This window comes from Nerophis ophidion, linkage group LG12 (genome assembly GCF_033978795.1).
Source record: "Nerophis ophidion isolate RoL-2023_Sa linkage group LG12, RoL_Noph_v1.0, whole genome shotgun sequence".
In the NCBI taxonomy this organism is placed as follows: Eukaryota; Metazoa; Chordata; class Actinopteri; order Syngnathiformes; family Syngnathidae; genus Nerophis; species Nerophis ophidion.
In genome coordinates this window covers 57780268-57796791 of record NC_084622.1, presented here as the reverse complement: position 1 = coordinate 57796791, position 16524 = coordinate 57780268, and the positions used below count along the sequence as shown (strand labels likewise).

Genomic DNA, 16524 nt, shown 5'->3' with positions numbered 1-16524 from the left:
AATAAAAAGTGTTTCCCGCCTTCCTCCCTGTCATTTTTTCATAATAATGAACTGGCAGCAGCCAGCGTCATCTCACAAGACCCTCGGGTGCCGTGAATGTCAATCAAGCAAGCTACGGAATTTGCCGCCAATGTTTTTCTTGTAAAGTGTATGGAAGCTGGATGAATTAGATGCCAAAAACCAACCACTTTCATGTGGTATTGTACAGAAAGGACAACTTTTTTTCTCCTCCATTTGAAAATGTGGGCGTTATCATCATTACTGTCTGATTCCAATCAATGCAAGTCATCAGAATCAGGTAATACACCAACTTATATTCTTGTCTTCGTGAAAGAAAGACATCTATATGTGTTACACATGCTTGTATTATCATTAAACACATTTAACTTGTTTACAAAAATGTCTCTTTCATAAATAAATGATATATATAAACGAGGTAGATCCCCTCGAGTTGGTCAATTGGAAAGTAGCTCGCCTGCAGAAAAAGCGTGGGCACCCCTGGTCTATAGGCTTGGGGGCCGCTGTGCTCTGCTTCCCCGAACAGAGAAAACATCCCAGAAGTTCTTGTAGGAGGGAAGGTTTGAGCGCATCTTTCACTGCGCTGGTGTCACCGGGATATTTACAGTAAGACCTGGACCAAAACCATTCAGAGAAGGAGCCAAATTGTAAATTCAGGCGAGCAAACACATTCCAGTGGATTTGTCTGATTTAATTGTCCATTATGGCTCTTAAATTAATTATAATTTCACGTTAGAGAGCAGAAAACTTCTTCAAAATGTTATCTGATTTGCCATTCAATTCCAAGATCGCCAACGTTTAAGTACCCACAGCTCTGCCCAATCCGTCCATCGCAATGAGCAGCCTTTGGTCTCCTTCAATCGCTGCCATTAAGGATGCACCGATTAATCGGTAACCGAATATATTCGGCCGAATATGGCAAAAAAAAGCCACATTCGGCCTTCGGTGGATTGAGTTAAAACAAGGCCGAATAGTGGCGTGTGACGCAATTTTTTGACGCGGTGACGCAATCAACCAACGTGCAGTGACGTTGGGATATGTTGTGTACCTGTATAAGTGTATGAGGTTACAAGCACACACTTATTGAGATTTAGTGGGGCCTCTGTTTACATTAGTAGCCTGTTGTGTAGGCTACCTGTATAAGTGTAAGAGGTTACAAGCACACACTTAATTGAGATTTACTTGAGCCTTCTGTTTACATTATTAGCATATCTACTGTGGCTAAGCAGACTTTTGCCAAAAGGACAATAATTAATTTGTTGTGGGTTTATCCACTTTAATGCATGTTTTGGAATGCATGTTTTCTTTGAAGGCCTAATATAAATGAAAAACTTGGTGCTTTTTTTGAAAAGCAAAGGCTACTGTAATATTAAAAAAATGTCAATATTCAATAAAAAAAATACTTTATTTGAAAAACATGTCTAAATATTTATTCTAGGCTATTTATGCAATATAAAAAAAATGGTGAAAAACTGCATTCATTATTCGGTATTCGGCCTTCGGCCAAGCGTTTAAATTTTATTCGGCTTCGGACACAAATTTTCATTTCGGTGCATCCCTAGCTGCCATCGTCTTCCGAATTTGTCGTTAGACTCAATCCAAACAGCAGATGCCCTATTATCCCAGTTAAAAATAAAGTACCAATGAATGTCACACACACTAGGCGTGGCGAACTTATTCTCTGCATTTCAATCAATGTTTATTTATATAGCCCCAAATCACAAATGTCTCAAAGGACTGCACAAATCATTACGACTACAACATCCTCGGAAGAACCCACAAAAGAGCAAGGAAAACTCACACCCAGTGGGCAGAGAGAATTCACATCCAGTGGGACGCCAGTGACAATGCTGACTATGAGAAACCTTGGAGAGGACCTCAGATGTGGGCAACCCCCCCTCTCTAGGGGACCGAAAGCAATGGATGTCGAGCGGGTCTAACATGATACTGTAAAAGTTCAATCCATAGTGGCTCCAACACAGCCGCGAGAGTTCAGTTCAAGCGGATCCAAGACAGCAGCGAGAGTCCCGTCCACAGGAAACCATCTCAAGCGGATCAGCAGCGTAGAGATGTCCCCAACCGATACAGGCGAGCGGTCCATCCTGGGTCCCGACGAGCGGTCCATCCTGGGTCTCGACTCTGGACAGCCAGTACTTCATCCATGGTCATCGGACCGGACCCCCTCCACAAGGGAGGGGGGGACATAGGAGAAAGAAAAGAAACGGCAGATCAACTGGTCTAAAAAGGAGGTCTATTTAAAGGCTAGAGTATACAGATGAGTTTTAAGGTGAGACTTAAATGCTTCTACTGAGGTAGCATCTCGAACTGTTACCGGGAGGGCATTCCAGAGTACTGGAGCCCGAACGGAAAACGCTCTATAGCCCGCAGACTTTTTTTGGGCTCTAGGAATCACTAATAAGCCGGAGTCTTTTGAACGCAGATTTCTTGCCGGGACATATGGTACAATACAATCGGCAAGATAGGCTGGAGCTAGACCGTGTAGCATTTTATACGTAAGTAGTAAAACCTTAAAATCACATCTTAAGTGCACAGGAAGCCAGTGCAGGTGAGCCAGTACAGGCGTAATATGATCAAACTTTCTTGTTCTTGTCAAAAGTCTAGCAGCCGCATTTTGTACCAGCTGTAATCTTTTAATGCTAGACATGGGGAGACCCGAAAATAATACGTTACAGTAATCGAGACGAGACGTAACAAACGCATGGATAATGATCTCGGCGTCTTTAGTGGACAAAATGGAGCGAATTTTAGCGATATTACGGAGATGAAAGAAGGCCGTTTTAGTAACGCTTTTAATTTGACCCATCACCCTTGATCACCCCCTGGACGGTGAGGGGAGCAGTGGGCAACAGCGTTGGCCACGCCCAGGAATCCTTTTTTGGTAATTCAACCCCCTATTCCAACCCTTGATGCTGAGTGCCAAGCAGTGAGGTAATGGGTCCCATTTTTGTATGACTCGGCCGGGGTTTGAACTCACAACCTACCGATCTCAGGGCGGACACTCTAACCACTAGGCCACTGAATGGTTCCAAGTAGAAATATTTCACGTCCAAGACGGAAAGAACTTTGGAGGCACAGAACTGGCCACTTCTCCCCAAAAGACCCTCATGTACCCGGCAATAAACATCTCGTCAGGATCGGAAGTTTCCCCAGAATCTGCGCTTCTCCTAGAGAAGATCAATGGATTTGAGAGTCCTGGTTATCAATTCCATGTTTAGATTTTAGGAGAAAAGTGCAGACGAAAGGCTCTTGAAAGTTAAGACGAGGTAAGACGAGACAAAGAAGCAAAGCAGGTGAGACAACAGAGAGGGAGAGAAGTGCAACCGAGAGCCAGACAGAATTAGTGATGGGCGATATGGCTTGAAATCTATATTGTGATACATATTGCACCCTCGTTCGATAACGATATATTTCACTACATATTATTTGGCATGGGCTTCACGGTGGCAGAGGGGTTAGTGCGTCTGCCTCACAATACGACGTTCCTGCAGTCCTGGGTTCAAATCCAGGCTCGGGATCTTTCTGTGTGGAGTTTGCATGTTCTCCCCGTGAATGTGTGGGTTCCCTCCGGGTACTCCGGCTTCCTCCCACCTCCAAAGACATGCACCTGGGGATAGGTTGATTGGCAACACTAAATTGGCCCTAGTGTGTGAATGTTGTCTGTCTATCTGTGTTGGCCCTGCGATGAGGTGGCGACTTGTCCAGGGTGTACCCCGCCTTCCGCCCGATTGTAGCTGAGATAGGCGCCAGCACCCCCCGCGACCCCGAAAGGGAATAAGCGGTAGAAATGGATGGATGGATGGATTATTTGGCATTTAAATAACAATGTAAACAAAACATATGTATTTTACTAGTTAATTTACTGTTAATATCTGGTAGTATTTTGCTGTAACATGGTTTTATCGACACTTCTGTTAAAGTGTTCTTTAGAGGTAGTCACCTGAAATGGTTTTCACTTCACATGTGTGCTTGAAGCTCATCGAGAAAATGCCAAAAGTGTGCAAAGCAGTAATCGGAGGAAAGGGTGGCTATTTTGAAGAAACTAGAATACACAACATGTTTTGAGTCATTTCACCTTTTTTTCTTAAGTGCATAACTCCACAAATGTTCATTCATAGTTCTGATGCCTTCAGTGACAATGCACAATGTAAATAACCATGAAAATAAAGAAAATGCATTGAGTGAGGAGAAGGTGTGTCCAAACGTTTGGCGTATACTGTAGACGGAGGTTTTTGAAAGTTTTTTAAAGAGAGCTTTAGAGGTGGAATACAACAAATGCCATTACCTTGATTGTTAGCTGACTTTTGCTAGTGTTTATTTACAAGTTCGAATTCATAAGATAAGGAAAACGTGTGCTTGTCTCACATAAGGATTATGAATGATATAAAAACATTTGGAACAATGTAAATATTTAAGATCATTGAATGATTACATTTTTGATTAAAGTTGTAATCAGAGAAAAACACAGGATGGTGGTGTCACAATATAATTTCAATATTTAAATTACTTCCCACTATTGGTTCCGATTTAAATCTTTTGGTTTTTGCCCTTGAAGCCCTCCTGTGTCCAGTGACTTATTTCCTGAGTTTGTGAACTATAACAAAAAAAAGGTGACAAAAAATATCGATCCAACGAAGGTAGTATTAACTTTATAGTGATAATTTACTTTTTATTGTTACTATCAATATTTTTATAGATTCACCCACCTTTGTTTATATTCAAGAGCTCTAGCTTGCATTTAGCATATGCTCCTCCTCCGGTGTATGGTGTAGCAAGTTGAGTTATTCCTTGTCATCTGGCGGTGACACAATGCATTTGACAACCAAACAATTAAACGAGGCGACACGGTAAAGAATCTGGGTGTTATCTTCGACCCAACTCTCTCCTTTGAGGCACACATTAAAAGCGTTACTAAAACGGCCTTCTTTCATCTCCGTAATATCGCTAAAATTCGCTCCATTCTGTCCACTAAGGACGCTGAGATCATTATCCATGCGTTTGTTACGTCTCGCCTCGACTACTGTAACGTATTATTTTCGGGTCCCCCCATGTCTAGCATTAAAAGATTACAGTTGGTACAAAATGCGGCTGCTAGACTTTTGACAAGAACAAGAAAGTTTGATCACATTACGCCTGTACTGGCTCCCCTGCACTGGCTTCCTGTGCACTTAAGATGTGACTTTAAGGTTTTACTACTTACGTATAAAATACTACACGGCCTAGCTCCATCCTATTTTGCCGATTGTATTGTACCATATGTCCCGGCAAGAAATCTGCGTTCAAAGGACTCCGGCTTATTAGTGATTCCCAAAGCCCCAAAAAAAGTCTGCGGGCTATAGAGCGTTTTCCGTTCGGGCTCCCGTACTCTGGAATGCCCTCCCCGGTAACAGTTCGAGATGCCACCTCAGTAGAAGCATTTAAGTCTCACCTTAAAACTCATTTGTATACTCAAGCCTTTAAATAGACTCCCTTTTTAGACCAGTTGATCTGCCGTTTCTTTTCTTTTTCTTCTATGTCCCACTCTCCCTTGTGGAGGGGGTCCGGTCCGATCCGGTGGCCATGTACTGCTTGCCTGTGTATCGGCTGGGGACATCTCTGCGCTGCTGATCCGCCTCCGCTTGGGATGGTTTCCTGCTGGCTCCGCTGTGAACTGGACTCTCGCGACTGTGTTGGATCCATTATGGATTGAACTTTCACAGTATCATGTTAGACCCGCTCGACATCCATTGCTTTCCTCCTCTCCAAGGTTCTCATAGTCATCATTGTCACCGATGTCCCACTGGGTGTGAGTTTTCCTTGCCCTTATGTGGGCCTACCGAGGATGTCGTAGTGGTTTGTGCAGCCCTTTGAGACACTAGTGATTTAGGGCTATATAAGTAAACATTGATTGATTGATTGATTTGCTGCCATGGAGGCAATGATTGCTGATTTATAAATGGCTTTGCTGCACGCTGGAGGGACATTAGCCACTAGCGAGGACGCTACATTGCGTTGGCATTCATTTGCTTGTCGCTGTCAAATTCGTGGGAAACTGCTACAATTTGCAATAAACATCCATTATAACAATAACACGATTGTATTAAAAGCTTTATCGTTAGCCAAATTGATAGAATATATTCCCTATATCGTGCAAGCACATTAAAATAATAGGCATCCCACTGACAAGCTGTGCTACTGTTCTCTAGTAAACTGTCCAGACCAGAGTGAGTTGGAGCATTCCAATCACTCTGCCCTCAAGGCACACATTCCCTGGGTTAATCCATTACAGAAGAATATGAGTGTGAATATCTGTGCGTGCCTTCGGGGGAAGTTCTGAGGCTGAGTGAGAGGTCAAGTCTTACAGGAACCATATGAAGAATGCCCTCTGCTCTTGCCCCACAAGAACAGTTTATACAGACAGGCAGCTCTTGTCAACACAACAGGTGAAAAACACAGAATCCGGCAAATAACCTGGCCTTGAACTGGCCTTTCAGTATTTGTACCCCATCTGCTGCAAGGACAGACGGTGGGCATTGTTGAATAACTGATAAACATAATAAATGGGCAAAAAGTTCATTGAAAAAACTGCAAAAACAGGATGTAAATTCCGAAAAGGCCAGGAAAAGTGATGTACTGGAGCTGCATGATTGAGCCAGCCATGAGCAAAGAGAGTGTAGGATGGTGGGGGAAAAAAAAGCAAAGAATAAAACAAATAAGTGAAGTGACGCAAAAGCTAAATGGTACTGGAGAGCATCAAAGAGCAATTACTATATCAAGGTTTCCCACACATTCATTTATTTGTGGCGGCCCGCCACGAAAGAAGTACGGCCGCCACAAATAAATGAAATAAAAAATAAAAAAAAATGAAAAAATAAAAAATGTTTTGTTTGTTTGTTTTTCGGCTTTTGACTCGCTCGATTGCTCATAAAAGCAATGGGACTCTGTCTGTGAATGGAGCTAGTAGTTACATGTTATATAAATATTTAAATATTAAATAAATATGTACATAAAGTGTTGTAATTATATTCCAACTCCGCGTTCTTCTTGGTCATCGCCGCCGCCACTGTCAACCCCCCCAACCCCCCACCACAAATATCAATCAATCAATCAATCAATGTTTACTTATATAGCCCTAAATCACTAGTGTCTCAAAGGGCTGCACAAACCACCACGACATCCTCGGTAGGCCCACATAAGGCCAAGGAAAACTCACACCCAGTGGGACATCGGTGACAATAATGACCCAGTGGGACGTCGGTGACAATGATGACTATGAGAACCTTGGAGAGGAGGAAAGCAATGGATGTCGAGCGGGTCTAACATGATACTGTGAAAGTTCAATCCACAATGGATCCAACACAGTCGCGAGAGTCCAGTCCAAAGCGGATCCAACACAGCAGCGAGAGTCCCGTTCACAGCGGAGCCAGCAGGAAACCATCGTGGGACATAGAAGAAAAAGAAAAGAAACGGCAGATCAACTGGTCTAAAAAGGGAGTCTATTTAAAGGCTAGAGTATACAAATAGATGCCTGACCTGTGGGAAACACTCTTCCTGCATTATGTATACGTTGATCCACTCTGAAGGAACAATAGCACGTTTGTGTGTTTATTAATTCATACCTTCTTTTTGCATCCGACTATGTATGTATATGTCCAGGTGTACACAAGGCACAAACATGACGCTGGACAAAGTATATCTTGAGCTTTTTCAAAAATGGTGACATATTTAGAACAGCAGTTTCCATCTCCCTGGATTTGGTTGTTCCCCAATTTGAAGTCAAAACTTAAATCAATCTAATTAAGGTTATGAGCAAAAAAAAGTAACATATGTTCTATATGAGACGATGACCATGAAATTGTGCACGCACACTGGAGTATGTTTGTACTGTATAGTATTTTATATGAAGCGACTTGGCCAGGGGTCTAACATTGGGAGTTGCTCACCCCACATAATACCAGGAAAATCTCCCAATGTCATCACTTCCTCCTTGCCTTTGGCAGGAACTGGGTCAGACAGACAGACAGATGGAGGGGCCATAAGGAGATTCTATGCAGTTATTATACAAACAACTGTCCACAAAGGGCGTGAAAGGAGCAAAAATAACCTCGATGTTAAACTTTTGGCCGCGGTTACTGTTTTGAATGTGTGTTCTGGTCTTTCATGTAGTCTAAATCAAGGAGGTCAACATAAAAGAATGCCCAGAGGACAGTGCGGGCTGCTGGTAGTGAAGGATTGCCACGTCCTTTCTGCCGGATATTGAAACATGAGATCTTATCAACAGCAAGGAAAAATGGTAAAGTCCACCAGTAACTCTCTGATAATGTCTTTCATTAAAAAAAACGGCAGCAGAAGTTTTTACAGCTGCAGCACAGGAACTGACATTTCACTTATATCCTTTTCACCAAATAAAAGTGTATATTTATTAAATTCATTAAAAATATTTTTAACACCTGATGTGTATAAAAAAAAAGGCAAAACAGCACAAACTTGATTTCTTTTAACTTTCACCTTTTTTACACAGCTTATAAATTAGAATAGATTTTTCATCCAAAAACATCCATCCATCCATCCATCCGTCCATCCATCATCTTCCGCTTATCCGAGGTCGGGTCGCGGGGGCAGCAGCCTAAGCAGGGAAGCCCAGACTTCCCTATCTCCAGCCACTTCGTCTAGCTCTTCCCGGGGGATCCCGAGACGTTCCCAGGCCAGCCGGGAGACATAGTCTTCCCAACGTGTCCTGGGTCTTCCCCGTGGCCTCCTACCAGCTGGACGTGCCCTAAACACATCCCTAGGGAGGCGTTCGGGTGGCATCCTGACCAGATGCCTGAACCACCTCATCTGGCTCCTCTCGATGTGGAGGAGCAGTGGCTTTACTTTGAGTTCCTCCCGGATGACGTTTCCAGTGAGGGTTGGACTCCGCCAAGGCTGTCCTTTGTCACCGATTCTGTTCATAACTTTTATGGACAGAATTTCTCGGCGCAGTCAAGGCGTTGAGGGGATCCGGTTTGGTGGCCACGGGATTAGGTCTCTGCTTTTTGCAGATGATGTGGTCCTGATGGCTTCATCTGACCGGGATCTTCAGCTCTCACTGGATCGGTTCGCAGCAGAGTGTGAAACGACCGGAATGAGAATCAGCACCTCCAAGTCCGAGTCCATGGTTCTCGCCCGGAAAAGGGTGGAGTGCCATCTCCGGGTTGGGGAGGAGACCCTGCCCCAAGTGGAGGAGTTCAAGTACCTAGGAGTCTTGTTCACGAGTGGGGGAAGAGTGGATCGTGAGATCGACAGGCGGATCGGTGCGGCGTCTTCAGTAATGCGGACGTTGTATCGATCCGTTGTAGTGAAGAAGGAGCTGAGCCGGAAGGCAAACCTCTCAATTTACCGGTCGATCTACGTTCCCATCCTCACCTATGGTCATGAGCTTTGGGTCATGACCGAAAGGATAAGATCACGGGTACAAGCGGCCAAAATGAGTTTCCTCCGCCGTGTGGCGGGGCTCTCGCTTAGAGATAGGGTGAGAAGCTCTGTCATCCAAAAACATCCATTATTGCCTAAACAGTTGGGAACTAGGGTTGTCCGATAAAAATATTTTGGTGCGGACACCAAAATGTATTTCGATATTTTTTGATACTAATAAAGTGGACCACAACATTTTTTATTTTATTCGAATAAAAAATCTTATATTTTAAATAAGAAGAATTTTGACATAAAATAAGATAGTGAAGACTCTAGACAACTACTCCTTTAGTAGTAAGTAAGCAGACAAAGGCTCCTAATATAGCTTTTGACATATGCAGTAACATATATGTCTCATTTCTCATTCTATTGTTTTGTCAAAATTATGAGGGACAAGCGGTATATTGTTTATTTACTATTAATATCTGCTTACTTTCTATTTTAACATGTTCTATCTACACTTCTGTTAAAATGTAACTAGCACTAATTCCTTTGTTGTTTGGATACTTTACATTCATTAGTAGGGATGCACCGATTAATCGGTAGGGATGTCCCGATACAACTTTTTCACTTCCGATACGATACCGATATTGTAGCCTTGAGTATTTGCTGATATCGATATCAATACGATACGATATAGGCACGAATCATACATATATTTATTTCTTATTTTGTTTTGTAGAATGTTAGAAAAGGCTTGATAAAGTGATGTTACTGTTACTGATGTTGTAGTGTTAAAACAGAAAACAATAGTCAGCAAGAGTAGGTATAGGAAAAACTGACCCATTTATTATTAACCAATTGGTTACATAAATTTTAACCTTCAACATAAGAGTATTACCTCAACAAATCCAATAAAAACAAAATGTTATATTTAAAGTGCAAAATAACCACTAATACCAACATAATTATACAATTGAAAAGAATAAATTAAAAATAAATTAGAAGACCCTGAAAAATAACCTAAATAAATCCAACAAAAAAAACAAAAAACGTTTTAAAGTGCAAACAATTCAAGTTCACTTCAGTTATTTTTTTACTGTCAGCATATGTTGGAAACAACTGTGGGCAGGGACAAAAACCACAAAAACAACACAATATTGTCCACTGTCCAACTGCTCTAAATTAAGAGTTCACAGCTCCAGTTTCACTGACTGACTATGCCCAAAACAATGTAGTAATTACTCTTAGTCTTCACTGAAGAATAGTGTAAACACAATAAACATATTACTCTAATAACAAGAGCATAAAACAAATAATAATCAGTCAGTGCTGACTACCCTTACTACTCCTCCTCCTTCTCCACTTTCTGCAGTCCGAGCATAATGTGGAGATTTTTTTTTAAGAAGATAAGCATTTCGGCATGCTGTGAGTTAAAATACTTCCACACAGCCGACATCACTACACTTTGCTGAGCACACGCGTTGTCGTTGTTGTGATCACGTGGGCTGTGCATGCTGGATCAGAGACGCTCTTCTTCCGCAGCCGCCACCAACGTTAAGTAAGGGGCATTGCCGCCACCTTCTGTGTTGGAGTGTGATCAAACCAGTCACCTATTATAGAAGTGCTGCAGCGGCAAATGGACATCTTATATCGGAGCGCTTATATCGGAGTTTTTAGATTCAGTCCGACAAAATCCGATATTCACTTTTTTGGCTAATATCGGACCGATTTCCAATATCAATATCGGATCGGGACATCCCTATTAATTGGTAACCGAATATATTCGGCCGAATATAGCAAAAAAAGCCACATTCGGCCTTCGGTGGAATGAGTTAAAAATAAGGCCGAATAGTGGTGTGTGACACAATTTTTTGACGCGCTGACGCAATCAACCAACGTGCAATGACGCGGTGACGTTGGGATATGTTGTGTACCTGTATAAGTGTATGAGGTTACAAGCACACACTTATTGAGATTTAGTGGGGCCTCTGTTTACATTATTAGCATATCTACTGTGGCTATGCAGACTTTTGCCAAAAGGACAATAATTAATTTGTTGTGGGTTCATCCACTTTAATGCACTTTATTTTTTGGGGGGGAATGCATGTTTTGTTTGAAGGCCTAATATAAATGAAAAACTTTGTGCTTTTTTTGAAAAGCAAAGGCTACTGAATTATTGAAAAAATGTCAATATTCAATAAAAAAATACTTTATTTGAAAAACATGTCTAAATATTTATTCTAGGCTATTTATGCAATATAAAAAAAATTGTGAAAAACTGCATTCATTATTCGGTATTCGGTCAAGCGTTTAAATTTTATTCGGCTTCGGCCACAAATTTTCATTTCGGTGCATCCCTATTAGTTAGTGTGCAATACGGATATTAGTGGGGGGGGGGTTTTATTTCATCTTTGCATGTCCTCCCCGTGAAAGCGTGGGTTCCCTCCGGGTACTCCGGCTTCCTCCCACTTCCAAAGACGTGCACCTGGGGATAGGTTGATTGGCAACACTAAATTAGCCCTAGTGTGTGAATGTGAGTGTGAATGTTGTCTGTCTATCTGTGTTGGCCCTGTGATGAGGTGGCGACTTGTCCAGGGTGTACAACACCTTCCGCCTGATTGTAGTTTAGATAGGCACCAGCGCCCCCCGCGACCCCAAAGGGAATAAGCGGTAGAAAATGGATGGATGGATCTTTCGTCTATACATCTATATATTAGTGAGCAATATGTAGTATTTATTTTTTCATTACGTTTTACTTCTGAGACTGTAACTGTATGTAAAAACCTGCCCTGCAACAATGTAATTTTCCCATTGTTTGATAAATAAAAGTCTAGCCTATCCTACGACACATTTTGGTATTATCTATATACTGAGTGTGTGTGTGTGTGTGTGTGTGTGTGTATATATATATATATACACATTAGGGCTGTGAATCTTTGGGTGTCCCACGATTCGATTCACTATCGATTATTGGCGTCACGAATATAAACGATATTTTTCCGATTCAAAACGATTCTGAATTCATTCAATACATAGGATTTCAGCAGGATCTACCCCAGTCTGCTGACATGCTAGCAGAGTAGTAGATTTTTTTTTTAAACTTTTATAATTGTAAAGGACAATGTTTTATCAACTGATTGCAATAATGCAAATTTGTTTTAACTATTAAACAAACCAAAAATATGACTTATTTTATCTTTGTGAAAACATTGGACACAGTGTGTTGTCAAGCTTATGAGATGCGATGCAAGTGTAAGCCACTGTGACACTTTGTTCTTTTTTAAATTTTTTTATACATGTCTAATGATAATGTCAATGAGGGATTTTTAATCACTGCTATGCTGAAATTATAACTAATATTGATACGGTTGTTGATAATATTCATTTTTGTTTTACTACTTTTGGCTTGTTCTGTGCCGTGTTTGTGTCTTTATTGCAGTTCTGAGTGTTGCTGGGTCAGGTTTGGTTTTGGAATTGGATTGCATTGTTATGGTATTGCTGTGTATTGTTTTGTTGGATTGATTAAAAAAAAAAAAAATTGCCATCCATCCATCCATCCATTTTTCTACCGCTTATTCCCTTTTTGGGGTCGCGGGGGACGCTGGCGCCCATCTCAGCTACAATCGGGAGGAAGGCGGGGTACACCCTGGACAAGTCGCCACCTCATCGCAGGGCCAACACAAATGAGAATCGATTCTGAATCGCACAACGTATTCAATTCGATTCGTATTTGAATCGATTTTTTCCAACACCCCTTATATATATATATATATATATATATATATATATATATATATATATATATATACATACACACACCTACTCCTCATTCAATGAGTTTTCTTTATTTTCATGACCATTTACATTGTAGATTGTCACTGAAGGCATCAAAACTATGAATGAACATATGTGGAGTTACGTACTTAACAAAAAAAGGTATGTTTGCTAAAAACATCTTCATATTTTAGTTTCTTCAAAATAGCCACCCTTTCCTCTGATTACTGCTTTGCACACTCTTGGCATTCTCTCAATGAGCTTAAAGCACACATGTGAAGTGAAAACCATTTCAGGTGACTGCCTCTTGAAAATCAGAAAGAATGCCAAGAGTGTGCGAAAAAGAAATCAGAGCAAAGGGTGGCTATTTTGAAGAAACCCAAGAGGGACAAGCGGTAGGAAACGGATGGATGGGATAGACTATAAAACATGTTTTGAGTTATTTCAACTTTCTTTGTTAAGTACATAAATCCACACATGTTCATTCATAGTTTTGATGCCTTCAGTGACAATCTACAATATAAAAAGTTGTGAAAATAAAGAAAACACATTGAATGCTACAATCAGGCGGAAGGCGGGTTTTTTTTAATCAATCCAACAAAACAATACACAGCAATACCATAACAATGCAATCCAATTCCAAAACCAAACCTGACCCAGCAAAACTCAGAACTGCAATAAAGACACAAACACAACACAGAACAAGCCAAAAGTAGTGAAACAAAAATGAATATTATCAACAACAGTATCAATATTAGTTATAATTTCAGCATAGCAGTGATTAAAAATCCCTCATTGACATTATCATTAGACATTTATAAAAAAATTTAAAAAAGAACAATAGTGTCACAGTGGCTTACACTTGCATCGCATCTCATAAGCTTGACAACACACTGTGTCCAATGTTTTCACAAAGATAAAATAAGTCATATTTTTGGTTCGTTTAATAGTTAAAACAAATTTACATTATTGCAATCAGTTGATAAAACACCGTCCTTTACAATTATAAAAGTTTTAAAAAAAAATCTACTACTCTGCTAGCATGTCAGCAGACTGGGGTAGATCCTGCTGAAATCCTATGTATTGAAAGAATTCAGAATCGTTTTGAATCGGAAAAATATCGTCTTTGAATCGAGAATCGAATCGAAAAAATTGATATATTCGTGACCCCAAGAATCGATATTGAATCGAATCGTGGGACACCCAAAGATTCACAGCCCTAATGTGTGTGTGTGTATATATATATATATATATATATATATATATATATATATATACACATATATATATATGCTCGCCTGTGTATCGGCTGGGGACATCTCTGCGCTGCTGATCCGCCTCCGCTTGGGATGGTTTCCTGCTGGCTCCGCTGTGAACGGGACTCTCGCTGCTGTGTTGGATCCGCTTTGGACTGGACTCTCGCGACTGTGTTGGATCCATTATGGATTGAACTTACATACATACATACATACACACACACATACATGCACACATACATACATACATACATATACATACACACACATACATAGTCCGCTGTGAACGGGACTCTCGCTGCTGTGTTGGATCCACTTTGGACTGGACTCTCGCGACTGTGTTGGATCCATTATGGATTGAACTTTCACAGTATCATGTTAGACCCGCTCGACATCCATTGCTTTCCTCCTCTCCAAGGTTCTCATAGTCATCATTGTCACCGACGTCCCACTGGGTGTGAGTTTTCCTTGCCCTTATGTGGGCCTACCGAGGATGTCGTAGTGGTTTGTGCAGCCCTTTGAGACACTAGTGATTTAGGGCTATATAAGTAAACATTGATTGATATATATATATATATATATATATCAATATATATATATATATATATATACGTACACACACACACACTCAGTATATAGATAATACCAAAATGTGTCGTAGGGTAGGCTCGACTTTTATTTATCAAAAAATGGGAAAATTACATCGTTGCAGGGCAGGTTTTTACATACAGTTACAGTCTCAGAAGTAAACCGAAATGAAAAAATAAATACTACATATTGCTCACTAATATATAGATGTATAGACGAAAGATCCATCCATCCATCCATTTTCTACCGCTTATTCCCTTTGGGGTCGCGCGGGGCGCTGGTGCCTATCTAAACTACAATCGGGCGGAAGGCGTCGTACACCCTGGACAAGTCGCCACCTCATCACAGGGCCAACACAGATAGACAGACAACATTCACACTCACATTCACACACTAGGGCCAATTTAGTGTTGCCAATCAACCTATCCCCAGGTAAGTATTCCAGCTAAGCGGAAATATGTAAAACATGAGGTATTGACTTTTTGTGTATTCAGGAGTAGTTTGCACATTAAAACTGCATTCTGTATAATGGGGAACAAGAACAGAATTGTCCCACATTTGAAAAATATGTCACATATTGACTCAAAGTATATTATTTCAACTTGCTGCAGAATTGCTGCTCCTACAAAAGGCCCAACAGGGGCTCCCCACACAATGTTGCTTGTCTAGACTAATTACCCAGAAATTCTAGCTAGTCATTGTGGTGCTATTTTAACATTTTGCTACTCTGCCAAGCTGACCTGCCATATGAACACGGACTTAAGGCCGAGTGAAAACTCTTTTTTTTTTTCACACCACAGACAAATCTGTCCAACAAAAACAGGCCACAGATCGCGATCACAAAGGCTTCACTGTGCGTGTGCCGTTTATGTGAGCACGGAAATACGGACCTCATGGTTTAAAACACACAGGAGAATTTTTTAAGCTGTTTAAATGTCTTGTGTTTGTTTAAGAAATACGCTCTTGTGACCATACGCCATTCAATGAAAACCCCAGAGCCAATCCGCTCACACTTACAGCTGCTAGAGCTATTGGAGCTTCATACAGCAAGCAAAATCTTTTTACAGGCAGTAAGAAAAGTATAAGTTGTATTTTTATTCTCACCACTAGCCGAAACAAAATGCTAATGTCTGCAATTATAACAAGTACACTTCGTCGGTGCAAAGTGGGTCAGGGGAGGAAAGAGAATAAATATGGGGTTTAAAAAATAAAAGTAGAGAATTTTCGGCAGTGAGTACTTTCATGCATTTTCTTAATGTCCTGCCTTAACTTAAAAGATGATGACACTATAACCATATCAGAACCGTGTCCGCTCATCAATTTTACACAGACAATAACACTCAGGAGATGTATTACAATATATACATTTGAGCATTGCTATTGACTTACAAAGGCTGCATTTTTAACATAGCTCTTGCACAGGATCCAATGAGATTCATTTTGTGACAGACCATCACATATATTTAGGTGATGTGTTGCTGTTTTGTATAAACAG

General features: G+C 40.8%; 1 protein-coding gene across 3 annotated transcripts in view; it reads right to left on the bottom strand.

Annotated features, from left to right (window-relative positions):
* The window catches only part of srgap1a (SLIT-ROBO Rho GTPase activating protein 1a), a 182776-nt gene that overhangs the window by 94857 nt on the left and 71395 nt on the right, over positions 1-16524 (bottom strand). The window lies entirely within an intron of this gene.